Source organism: Anomaloglossus baeobatrachus, chromosome 6 (assembly GCF_048569485.1).
Source record: "Anomaloglossus baeobatrachus isolate aAnoBae1 chromosome 6, aAnoBae1.hap1, whole genome shotgun sequence".
In the NCBI taxonomy this organism is placed as follows: Eukaryota; Metazoa; Chordata; class Amphibia; order Anura; family Aromobatidae; genus Anomaloglossus; species Anomaloglossus baeobatrachus.
In genome coordinates, this window is record NC_134358.1 from 13,822,664 (window position 1) to 13,827,805 (window position 5,142).

Below are 5,142 nucleotides of genomic sequence, written 5' to 3' on the forward strand. Positions count from 1 at the left end.
CGGCCCCCGCAGCTGCCGGCTGACACTCACCGGGGGCCACCTGCTGCCAGCGCCCGGCCGCCTCCTCACCTATGTGTGCCTGGGGGTGCAGGGGTTAATCGATCTGCGGACAGATGCCTGGCAATCATTAACCCCTGGGTGACCGATGCCGAAGCTTACAGGATGTGTGGGATAATAATTATTTCAGCTGCTCGTGGCGCCGGCCTCTCTCGGGGGTGACGGGCGGCCTTTTCTGTAGCACTGGCCTCTCTTGGGGGTGACGGGCGGCCTTTTCTGTGGCACCAGCCTCACTCTCTGGGGGGTGACGAGCGGCCTTTTCTGTGGCGCCAGCCTCACTCTCTCGAGGATGACGGGCGGCCTTTTCTGTGGCGCCGGCCTCTCTTGGGGGTGACGGGCGGCCTTTTCTGTGGCACCAGCCTCACTCTCTTGGGGGTGATGGGCAGCCTTTTCTGTGGCGCCGGCCTCTCTCGGGGGTGACGGGCGGCTTTTCTGTAGCACTAGCCTCTCTTGGGGGTGACGGGCAGCCTTTTCTGTGGCGCCGGCCTCTCTTGGGGGTGACGGGCGGCCTTTTCTGTGGCGCCGGCCTCTCTTGGGGGTGACGGGCGGCCTTTTCTGTGGCGCCGGCCTCTCTTGGGGGTGACGGGCAGCCTTTTCTGTGGCGCCGGCCTCTCTCGGGGGTGACGGGCAGCCTTTTCTGTGGCGCCGGCCTCTCTCGGGGGTGACGGGCAGCCTTTTCTGTAGCACTAGCCTCTCTCGGGGGTGAGGGGTGGCCTTTTCTGTGGCGCCGGCCTCTCTCGGGGGTGAGGGGTGGCCTTTTCTGTGGCGCCGGCCTCTCTTGGGGGTGACGGGCGGCCTTTTCTGTGGCGCCAGCCTCTCTTGGGGGTGATGGGCAGCCTTTTCTGTGGCTCCAGCCTCTCTTGGGGGTGACGGACGGCCTTTTTTGTGGCGCCGGCCTCTCTTGGGGGTGACGGGCGGCCTTTTCTGTGGCGCCGGCCTCTCTTGGGGGTGACGGACGGCCTTTTTTGTGGCGCCGGCCTCTCTTGGGGGTGACGGGCGGCCTTTTCTGTGGCGCCGGCCTCTCTTGGGGGTGACGGGCGGCCTTTTCTGTGGTGCCGGCCTCTCTTGGGGGTGACGGGCGGCCTTTTCTGTGGTGCCGGCCTCTCTTGGGGGTGACGGGCGGCCTTTTCTGTGGCGCTGGCCTCTCTTGGGGGTGACGGGCGGTCTTTTCTGTGCCACCGGCCTCTCCTGGGGTGGAGGCGGCCTCTTTTGTGGCACTGGCTGTGCTAACTCTGCGTTATTGGTTGCTCGGGGGTTAATCGCCCGTCCGTCCCTGGGATTACATCACGTAGCATTAACCCCTCCCGGCCCGGCCGGTCCTCTCTCTGAGGCGCGGGGCTGCTTGGCCCCGTTCCGGGGTGGAATGATGCGAATCCTGCCAAACCCCAGCGGATCTGAGGGAGATTTTCCTATATCCCATCTCCTCCGAAACCAAACACCCCGAGACATTAACCCATGCCGTGCTGCACGACTGCGGAGGCTGCTGCATGTGTCACCGCAGGAGCTCACCGGGGCCTGACAGAGTAGTTGTCATGGGGGCGAGGTGGGGGCTACACTACCTGTCACTCATCGGGTCACTGCACCTTTAATTTCTCTTGATGGTGGTTACTCTATTGTGGGCGGAGCCACCTTCCTCCCCGCCCACATTGCACACAATGATGATGGTGATGATCCCCCTTACTTTCTCCGTCAGCTGCACGTGGGGGTCTCCATTCACGTCACCCTATGGTGGGTGAGCCGGACGATTCTACCCCCCCCGTTACCACATTTATGAGGGATCCTCAGGTCAGACCCCCTCCCCACATCCCAAATATCTGCCTGTAGGTTCTTAGGTCAGACACCCCTCCCCCTCCATATCTGCCCTTGGCTAATAGCAGATCCTCAGACCATCCCATTCACCATATCCACATGTGGGTAATAGCAGATTCTCAGGTCAGACCCCCCCCCCCCCCCATATCTGCCTGCGGGTATCACGTCAGACCCCCCTCCCCCATATCTGCCTGCGGGTATCAGGTCAGACCCCCCCTCCCCCATATCTGCCTGCGGGTATCAGGTCAGACCCCCCCTCCCCCATATCTGCCCATATGTAATAGCGCATCCTCAGGTCAGACCCCCCCCTCCCCCATATCTGCCTGCGGGTAATAGCGAATCCTCAGGTCAGACCCCCCTCCCCCATAGCTGCCCATATGTAATAGCGCATCCTCAGGTCAGACCCCCCCTCCCCCATATATGCCTGCGGGTAATAGCGAATCCTCAGGTCAGACCCCCATAGCTGCCCATATGTAATAGCGGATCCTCAGGTCAGACCCCCCCTTCTCTCTGATCCCCCATAGCTGCCCATATGTAATAGCGGATCCTCAGGTCAGACCCCCCCCCTCCCCCTTCTCTCTGCTTGTAGGTAATAGTGGACCCTCAGCACAGACCCCCCCCCCCTCCCCATATCTGCCCGCAGGCAATAGCGGATACTCAAGTCAGACCTTCCGACCCCATAGTTGCCCGGATGTTAGGGGATCCTCAGGTCAGACCCCCTCCCCCCCCCTTTCTTTCTGCCTGTAGGTAATAGTGGATTCTCAGGTCAGACCCCCTCTTCCATATCTACTTGCGGGTAATAGCGGACCCTCAGCTCAGTGCCCCCCCCCCCCCCCCAAACACACATCTGCCTGTGGGTAATGGGAGATCCTCAGGTCAGACCCCACATATTTGTCTGTGTAACAGCGGATCATCAGGTCAGACCCCCCCCCCTAGATCTGCATGTGGGTAATAAGGGAGCCTCGGTTCAGACCCCCTCCCCGATATCTGCCTGGGGGTAATAGCAGATCACCATGTCAGACCTGCCCCCTCCCCCCTCCTTGATATCTGCTTGTGAGTAATAAGAGATCCTCAGGGCAGCCCCCCTCTCCCCAATATCTGCCTGGGGGTAATAGATTATCAGGTGAAACACCCCCCCATCCCCATAACTGCCTATGCATAATAGTGGATCATAAGGTCAAACCCCTCCCCCCCCCACCCCACCCCCATATCTGCCTGTGTGTAATGGGAGATCCTCAGGTCAGATCCCATCCCCCACATATCTGCCTGTGGGTAATAACGGATCATGAGGTCAGACCCCCCCCATATCTGCTTGTGTCTGGGTAATAGCAGATCATCAGGTCAGTACCCACCTTTCATATCTGCCAAAGAGTAATAAGGGATCCTTGGGTCCAACCCCCTCCCCCATATCTGCCTGTGGGTAACAGGGGTCCCTCGGGTCAGATTCCCCCCTTGCCCTCCCTCTCCCCATATCTGCCTGGGGGTAATAGCCAATCCTCCGGTCAGACCACCATATCTACCTGTGTGGAATGGGAGATCCTCAGGTGAGACCCCACCCCCCACATATCTGCCTGTGGGTATTAGCAGATCACGAGGTCAGAACCCCCCTCCCCATATCTTCTTGTATCTGGGTAATAGCAGATCATCAGGTCAGTCCTCCCCTTTTATATCTGTCAATGGGTAATAAGGGAGCCTCGGGTCAGACCCCCAATCCCCCCCGTATCTGCCTTTGGGAGACATGGGATCCTTGGGTCCGACCCCCTCCACCATATCTGCCTGTGGGTAATAGCCGATCCTCAGGTCAGATCCCCCATATCTGCCTGTGGGTAATAGGGGAGCCTCGGCTTCCCCCGTATCTGCCTGTGGGTAATAGGGGAGCCTCGGCTTCCCCCCATATCAGCCTGTGGATAATAGGGGAGCCTCGGCTTCCCCCATATCTGCCTGTGGGTAATAGTGGAGCCTCGGCTTCCCCCATATCTGCCTGTGGGTAATAGGGGAGCCTCGGCTTCCCCCATATCTGCCTGTGGGTAATAGGGGAGCCTCGGCTTCCCCCATATCTGCCTGTGGGTAATAGTGGAGCCTCGGCTTCCCCCATATCTGCCTGTGGGTAATAGGGGAGCCTCGGCTTCCCCCATATCAGCCTGTGGGTAATAGAGGAGCCTCGGCTTCCCCCATATCTGCCTGTGGGTAATAGGGGAGCCTCGGCTTCCCCCATATCAGCCTGTGGGTAATAGGGGAGCCTCGGCTTCCCCCATATCAGCCTGTGGGTAATAGGGGAGCCTCGGCTTCCCCCGTATCTGCCTGTGGGTAATAGGGGAGCCTCGGCTTCCCCCATATCAGCCTGTGGGTAATAGGGGAGCCTCGGCTTCCCCCTGTATCAGCCTGTGGGTAATAGGGGAGCCTCGGCTTCCCCCATATCAGCCTGTGGGTAATAGGGGAGCCTCGGCTTCCCCCATATCTGCCTGTGGGTAATAGTGGAGCTCGGCTTTCCCCGTATCTGCCTGTGGGTAATAGTGGAGCCTCGGCTTCCCCCGTATCTGCCTGTGGGTAATAGGGGAGCCTCGGCTTCCCCCCATCTCTGCCTGTGGGTAATAGGGGAGCCTCGGCTTCCCCCATATCTGCCTGTGGGTAATAGTGGAGCCTCGGCTTCCCCCATATCTGCCTGTGGGTAATAGGGGAGCCTCGGCTTTCCCCGTATCTGCCTGTGGGTAATAGGGGAGCCTCGGCTTTCCCCGTATCTGCCTGTGGGTAATAGGGGAGCCTCGGCTTCCCCCATATCAGCCTGTGGGTAATAGGGGAGCCTCGGCTTTCCCCGTATCTGCCTGTGGGTAATAGGGGAGCCTCGGCTTCCCCCGTATCTGCCTGTGGGTAATAGTGGAGCCTTGGCTTCCCCCGTATCTGCCTGTGGGTAATAGTGGAGCCTCGGCTTCCCCCATATCTGCCTGTGGGTAATAGTGGAGCCTTGGCTTCCCCCGTATCTGCCTGTGGGTAATAGGGGAGCCTCGGCTTCCCCCGTATCTGCCTGTGGGTAATAGTGGAGCCTCGGCTTCCCCCGTATCTGCCTGTGGGTAATAGGGGAGCCTCGGCTTCCCCCGTATCTGCCTGTGGGTAATAGGGGAGCCTCGGCTTCCCCCGTATCTGCCTGTGGTAATAGGGGAGCCTCGGCTTCCCCCGTATCTGCCTGTGGGTAATAGGGGAGCCTCGGCTTCCCCCGTATCTGCCTGTCGGTGGTGGGGGTCCTCCGCTGTCACACAGATTGCACTGGTTGTATAAATA

General features: G+C 60.1%; 1 protein-coding gene across 1 annotated transcript in view; it reads left to right on the top strand.

Moving 5' to 3' along the window:
- BOP1 (BOP1 ribosomal biogenesis factor) overlaps nt 1–5,142 on the top strand; it is a 60,627-nt gene that overhangs the window by 24,046 nt on the left and 31,439 nt on the right. The window lies entirely within an intron of this gene.